The sequence below is a fragment of the Arachis hypogaea genome, chromosome 15, assembly GCF_003086295.3.
Source record: "Arachis hypogaea cultivar Tifrunner chromosome 15, arahy.Tifrunner.gnm2.J5K5, whole genome shotgun sequence".
In the NCBI taxonomy this organism is placed as follows: Eukaryota; Viridiplantae; Streptophyta; class Magnoliopsida; order Fabales; family Fabaceae; genus Arachis; species Arachis hypogaea.
In genome coordinates, this window is record NC_092050.1 from 93,136,006 (window position 1) to 93,143,952 (window position 7,947).

The following is a 7,947-nucleotide window of genomic DNA, read 5'->3' on the forward strand; positions in this document are numbered from 1 at the left end:
ACATTGTTTAGCTCCATCACTCCTCTAGTGTTGCCTCTTTCAAAAGCATAGAAATAGTCATTCTCTGCTACAGTTTCAATGACATCTATGGCCTCCTCAATGGTCTTCTTCTTGTTCAGAGACCCCCCGGATGAATGGTCTACTGCCTTCTTTGATTCATAAGAAAGGCCTTCATAGAAAATGTGTAGCTGCACCCATTCATTGAACATATCTGGTGGGCACCTTCTTGTCAGGTCCTTGAACCTCTCCCATGCTTCATATAGAGTCTCACCATCCTGCTGCCTGAATGTTTACACCTCAGCTCTCAGCCTGTTGATCCATTGAGGAGGATAGAATCTTGCCAAGAATTTATTCACCACATCTTCCCAGGTTGCAAAACTCTCCTTTGGGAAAGATTCTAGCCATTTAGATGCCTTGTCCTTAAGTGAGAAAGGGAACAGAAGTAGTCTATAGGTGTCAGGATGAACACCATTAGACTTCACAGTATCACATATCCTTAGGAAGGTGGTTAGATGTTGATTGGGGTCTTCTTGGACACCTCCTCCGAATGAACAATTGTTCTGAACAAGGGTGATGAGTTGTGGCTTTAGTTCAAAGTAATTGGCATCTATGGTTGGCCTTTGGATGCTGCTTCCACAGTTTCCTGGGTTTGGGTTGATGTAAGAACCCAGAACTCTTCTCACTTGTCCAGCCTGATGCGCTGGACCTTCTCTGCCATGGTTGTGAGCCTCTTCTTCATGATGGTTCTCTATGTTTTCATCCATGTCTGGTTCAAAGTACTCCTCCTCTTCCTCAGCACCAACTACTCTCTTTCCACTTGCTTCCCTCCTTAATCTAAGGAAGGTCCTCTCAGGTTCAGAATCAAAGGAAGTTGAAGCCCCGCTTCTTCTCCCTGTCATACAACCAACAAGGCACAAGCAAGGAAATAGATGCAGAAAGTACTCTTGTTAAAATTGCTGTTAGTGTGAGTGATGCAATATATCAAACAGTTAGTGGGTTAGTGAACTGAATGGTAAATAACTAACAAAAAGGAGTATGGGGGAAGGGAGGAAAATAACTAAAACTGGAAGTAATTAACTCAAATAGAAATTTAAATCAAACAAAAGAAAAATGCTCAATCTAGTTATCCTCCAATTTAGTCATTGTTGATACAAAATCAATCCCCGGCAATGGCGCCATAAACTTGATAGCACAGAAACTTGTCTTTCAACAATTTTCCTTTGGCAAGTATACCGAATTGTCGTCAAGTAAAAACTCACAATAGAGTGAGGTCGAATCCCACAGGGATTGATTGGTCAAGCAACTTTAATTAGAGGATTATTCTAGTTGAGCGAAGCAGAATTTGGTTTGAGAGTTTCAGGAAATTAAATGGCGGGAAAGTAAATAGTAGAAAATGCAAATGCTGGAAGTAAAGAGCTGAAATTAAATGACGGAAAGTAAATTGCAGAATTGTAAATGGGAATGGGGAAGATGCTCATGAAAGTAAATTGCAGAAATTAAAGAGAATGGGTAAGATTAGAAATGGGGATTCATTGGGCTTAGGAGATGTTGCATTCTCCGGATCAAGTTCATTTTCATCTCGTCCTCAATCAATGCATTCATTGATCTCCTTGAAAATCTTAAGTGATCGAATTCCAATTCCTTGGTAATTCAATCTCTCAAATCCTGATCAATAGCCAATTCCTTAGTCAATTGCTCATGAGAAGAGATGAAGTATGGTCACTGATTATACCACATGCATTCCCAAATCAAGTGTTGGTAGGATTATAGTCACCATACCCTACCAAACCCAATTTGGTCCAACATGAGAAAGCATTTCTAGCATGATCTCTTCATTCCTCTTCCAAGGTTCAGAAGAGATCCAAGTATGAATAGCTTCTTTTCCAAGATAATTACCCAATTGGATGAAGATTGAAAGCTTTCTAGTAAAATCAAGAGAAAAGATAGAAGAAGAGTAATGAAAATTAGTATTGATCCATCAAATTACAACAGAGCTCCCTAACCCAATGAAAGGGGTTTAGTTGTTCATAGCTCTGGAAGTAGAAAACAAAGATGGAGAATACATCATAAAAACTAGAACTAGAAGTGCAGAGAAAGTAAATTATACAAAGAGTAGTTCTCAATTTCCCCTCCACCAAAAGCTTTTTTCCTGATTCAAAACTACCCCTATATATGCTACTCTTCTGATCTTCTAGTTGATTCTTCAAGTCTTGGATATGGGCCTTTGGAACTTTGAATTTGAAGCAGTTATCTTCTGCAGTGGGCTTAGCTTTACTTGTAGAGAGAAAGTGTGAAGTAGGAAGGGTCTTTAGCTCAGGATGTTAGTGGCGTTAACGTTAAGTGAGAGTGTGGGTTCGAGAACGTTAGTGACAATAACCTTTTCCACTAACGTTCCGCACCCACGGATGATCCACGTTAACTTCAACGTTAGTGGCATCAACTTGACCACTAACATTGCCTCTTGATCCTTCGCACACGTTATTGGGACTCACCTTTTCCAATAACGTTGAGAGTCCTCCCTCCCCCTACGTTAGAGTTCATGTTAACTTAGTTAACGTGGCTCTTAATGTTGGCTTGCCAATTCTTCGAGAATGTTAGTGACACTTACCTTTGTCACTAACGTTCCAAGGTGCCCCTACTTCCCACGTTAGAGTCCACGTTAACTGAGTTAACGTGGCTTCTAACGTGGTAATGATAGCCATCTCCAACGTTAGTGACAAAGGTGAGTGTCACTAACGTTGGCTCATCATCCTATCCTCAACGTTAGCTTCCACGTTAACTTAGTTAACGTGGAAGCTAACGTGGCTCATAGTGGCTTGTGGTGGTACATCCCAACATTAGTGACAAAGGTAAGTGTCACTAACGTTGGTGATCACTTGCTTTCTCCACGTTAGCTTCCACGTTAACTAAGTTAACGTGGCAACTAACGTGGCTCATTGTAGCTTGGCCAACGTTGGCTTCTCTTTTGCTTTCCAACGTTAGAGTCCACGTTAACTGAGTTAACGTGGCTCTTAACGTGGCCACTTATGAGCTTGGTCCAACGTTAGTGACAAAGGTGAGTGTCACTAACGTTGGCCTTATTTCTTTCTTCCACGTTAGAGTTCACGTTAACTTAGTTAACGTGACTCTTAACGTGGGCTATGATGGCTTTCGAGCACGTTATTGACGATTACTTTTCTCATTAACGTTGCAAGCTAGCTCCCATTCAACGTTAGTGGTCACGTTAGTTAGACTAACGTGGCTGCTAATGTGGTTCTTTCTTGCTTCCTTTGTCCTGAAATCAAGCAATAAAGTGCATCAAAGTTCTAATCCACATCATGAGACATGCATCGTCCAATTTGTCATCTAATTCATGCAAAACTCTCATGAAATCATGTAAAGTGCACAATGTATGCTTAAATCAAGATGTAAGTGAAATTCTACCCAAAACTTGCTTATTTCCTAAGAAAATGCATGAAACTACCCTAAAACAATAAAGAAAAGGTCAGTGAAACTGGCCAAAATGCCCTGGCATCAGTAATTTGTAAGAACTGTGCCAGAAACTTAGTAGGTTCTTCCTGCGGAAGACCGGAATACTGGCAATTTTGCTGCACCATGATAATGAGCTGAGGATTTAGCTCAAAACTGCTTACTTTGATGGGGGGTATATAGATGCTACTCCCATATGCAGCTGTAATGGGGTTAGCATATGATCCCAGAGTCCTTCTGGACTGTTCATTTCCACTTATGTCCATGATGGAGAAAAGGGAATTGATATGAATTGTAAATAAATTATACTTTTATTTTTTTGTTTATTTAATTAAAAGTGACCAAAATTAAAATAGAATAAAATAAAATAAATAGAAAATAAAATAAAATAAAATTTCAAAAAAAAGAAAATAAAAGCAAATTGAAGACTAAATTAATTAATTAATTAAAAGGATTTTGAAATTAGCAATCAAAAAGATATGATTGAAAATTATTTTGAAAAAGATTTGATTGAGAAGATATGATTGCAATTTAATAAAAAAAAGATATGATTGAAAATTATTTTGAAAAAGATATGATTGAGAAGATATGATTGAAAATTAAAAAGATTTGATTTTTGAAAAATATTTGAAAAGATCAATTTTTGAAATTAGAATTTTGACTTGACTAAAAAGAAAAAATATGATTTTGAAAATCTTTGACTACTTTAATGCCAAATTTCAAAAATTATGAGTAAGATAAGGAAAAGATATTTTTTTATTTTTGAATTTTAATGAGGAAAGAGAAAAACAACAAAATGACACTAAACTTAGAAATTTTAGATCAAAACAGAGAGGACAAACAAGAAACCTTTAAATGTCAAGATGAACATCAAGAACACTTTGAAGATCAAGATGAACACCAAGAACAAATTTTTGAAAAAATTTTAGGTAAATAAAAGCACAAGGGACACCAAACTTAAATTTTTTTGAAAATCAAACCCAAATTTTCGAAAATTAAAGGAAAAACACAAAGAAGACACCAAACTTAGAATTTTTAAAAATCGAGTAAGAACTAAGGACATGCAATTTCGAAAAATTAAAAGAAAATAAAAGCATGCAATTGACACCAAACTTAAAATATGAAACTAAACTCAAATAAAAGACTCTAAACCAACAAAAATAAAATATTCCTAATCTAAGCAACAAGATAAACCGTCAGTTGTCCAAACTCGAACAATCCCCGGCAACGGCACAAAAAACTTGGTGCACGAAATTGTGATCATCAACAATGGCGCCAAAGGACTTGGAGCTCTTAAACGTGAATCACACTTTGTCACAATTCCGCACAACTAACCAGCAAGTGCACTGGGTCGTCCAAGTAATACCTTACGTGAGTAAGGGTCGATCCCACGGAGATTGTCGGCTTGAAGCAAGCTATGGTTATCTTGTAACTCTTAGTCAGGATATCAATAATTCTCAGATTTAATTGTAAAAAGTAAAAGAACATGAAATAAATACTTGTTATGCAGTAATGAAGAACAGGTTGAGGCTTTGAAGATGCTTTGTCTTCTGAATCTCTGCTTTCCTACTATCTTCTTCTTCATGCACGCAAGGCTTCTTCCATGGCAAGCTTTATGTTGGGCATCACCGTTGTCAATGGCTACTTCTCGTCCTCTCAGTGAAAACGTTCCAAATGCGCTGTCACCGCACGGCTAATCATCTGTCGGTTCTCGATCATGCTAGAAAAGGATCCATTGATCCTTTTGCGTCTGTCACACGCCCAACAATCGCGAGTTTGAAGCTCGTCACAGCCATCCCTTCCCAGATCCTACTCAGAATACCACAGACAAGGTTTAGACGTTCTGGATCTCAGGAATGGCTGCCAATAATTCTAGCTTATACCACGAAGACTCTGATCTGAATAATGAGGCTAAGAGATATGCATTCAATCTAAGGTAGAACGGAGGTGGTTGTCAGGCACGCGTTCATAGGTGAGAATGATGATGAGTGTCACGGATCATCACATTCATCAGGTTGAGGTGCGAATGAATATCTTAGAATAGAAGCAAGCGTGATAGAATGGAAAACAGTAGTAATTGCATTAATTCATAAAGAACAGCAGAGCTCCTCACCCCCAACAATGGGGTTTAGAGACTCATGCCGTAGAGGATACAATATGAAACGTATAGAATGTCATGAGGTACAAGATGAATCACTAAAAGTAGTTTTTATAGTGAATTGGTGACCTAGGGTTACAGAAAATGAGTAAGCTAGGGTGTTTAGTGTAAAAATCCACTTTCGGGGCCCACTTGGTGTGTGCTTGGACTGAGCATTGAAGCTTTCATGTGTAGAGACTTTTCTTGGAGTTAAACGCCAGCTTTTGTGCCAGTTTGGGCGTTTAACTCCAGTTTTTATGCCAGTTCTGGCGTTAAACGCCAGAATTCTTGAGCTGACTTGGAACGCCTATTTGGACCATCAAATCTTGAGCAAAGTATAGACTATTATATATTTCTGGAAAGCCCAGAATGTCTACTTTCCAACGCAATTGAGAGCGTGCCAATTGGGCTTCTGTAGCTCCAGAAAATCCACTTTGAGTGCAGGTCAGAATCCAACAACATCTGCAGTTCTTTTTCAGCCTCTAAATCAGATTTTTGCTCAGGTCCCTCAATTTCCACCAGAAAATACCTGAAATTACAGAAAAATACACAAACTTATAGTAAAGTCTAGAAAAGTGAATTTTAAATAAAAACTAATAAAAATATAATAAAAACTAATTAAAATATACTAAAAACATACAAAAAACAATGCCAAAAAGCGTATAAATTATCCGCTCATCAGCCAACTTTTGTGCCAGTTTGGGCGTTTAACTCCAGCTTTTGTGCCAGTTCTGGTGTTTTGACGCCAGAATTCTTAAGCTGACTTGGAACGCCTATTTGGGCCATCAAATCTCGGGCAAAGTATGGACTATTATATATTGCTGGAAAGCCCAGGATGTCTAATTTCCAACGCATTTGAGATCGCGCCAATTGGGTTTTTGTAGCTCCAAAAAATCCACTTCGAGTGCAGGGAGGTCAGAATCCAACAGCATCTGCAGTCCTTTTTCAGCCTCTGAATCAGATTTTTGCTCAGGTCCCTCAATTTCAGCCAGAAAATACCTGAAATCATAGAAAAACACACAAACTCATAGTAAAGTCTAGAAATATGATTTTTATTTAAAAACTAATAAAAACATAATAAAAATTAACTAAAATATACTAAAAACATACTAAAAATAATGCCAAAAAGCATATAAATTATCCACTCATCACACGCGTATAGCATGCGCACGCGTATAGCACACGTACGCGTCACAAGTTCAAATTTTGAAGGTTACGCGTACGCGTGGATGACGTGCACGCGTGGATGTGCTAAAACGCAAAATGGCGCACACGTGTGGGTGATGCATACGCGTGGATGTAAAAGCACTCCGTTCTCCAAATGAACGCTACGCTCTCCTGGAAGTGAATTTTCTGCTCAAATTAGCTTCATTCCAAGCCCATTTGAACTACAAGCAAGCAAGCCCACTCTGATCACTCAATGAAGACCACGGGGATCATCTAGAATAGGAATTTCATTTAATTGTAATTTGTTTTCAATTTCATTTCAATTTGGTAATTTAGGAATGCCTATAAAAAGGCTTTAGTTTAACAAGAGGCAATAGGATTCATAGAAGGCTGCATTAGGAGTAGTAGTAGTAGTAGGAGTAGGAGTAGGAGTAGAATAGAAGGCTCTTGTAAACACTTTTACCTTTCTGCACTTTTATATTTCAGTATTGAATTCAATTTAGCTTATGCAATTTCAATTTCTGCAATTCTCTTCTGCAACTTTCCTTTCTGCAAATTTTACAATTCAGTTTATAGTGAGCTTGATTTACATTTCTGCAATTTAGATTTCTTGCAATTGTTCTTAGAGCGATGACCAATTGAACCCCAACTCATTAGAGGGAAGAGCTCTATTGTGATTCATATGAATTAATTTAAATTCTTCTTCCTCTCAATTCATCTGGATAGCTAAGAAATAACTTCTATTTTGATTGAGATCCATTCACTCCGGAAGGGGGTTTGAATCAATTCTGAACAAGCATTCTGAACAAGCATGCGCACGCCTAGATTCTGCACTTTTACTTTCTTGCAATCTAAGATTCCAGTCATTTACATTTCTTACAATTTAAAATTTAGCTCTTTTACTTTTTTGCTCTTTAATTTTCAGTCATTTAAATTTCTTGCCTTTTAAGTTTCAAGCAATTTACATTTAGCACTTTAGATTTCTTGCAATTTACTTTCTGTTGATCAAAATTCACTCAATTCATCACTTTTTAGCTTGACTAGACTCATCACCATACTAAAATTTTTTGATCCATCAATCCCTGTGGGATCGACCTCACTTTTGGGAGTTTTACTACTTGATACGACCCGGTACACTTGCCGGTTAGTTTGTGCGAATTCAATTTTTCGCCATC

The 7,947-nt window shown here is 37.7% G+C and overlaps 1 non-coding gene across 1 annotated transcript; it reads left to right on the forward strand.

Annotated features, from left to right (window-relative positions):
* The first annotated feature begins 204 nt into the window (after nt 1-204).
* Nucleotides 205-311, forward strand: LOC112753953 (small nucleolar RNA R71). Its single transcript, XR_003178312.1, has one exon. It is a non-coding gene; the product is annotated as a small nucleolar RNA R71 (small nucleolar RNA).
* Nucleotides 312-7,947: the final 7,636 nt, after the last annotated feature.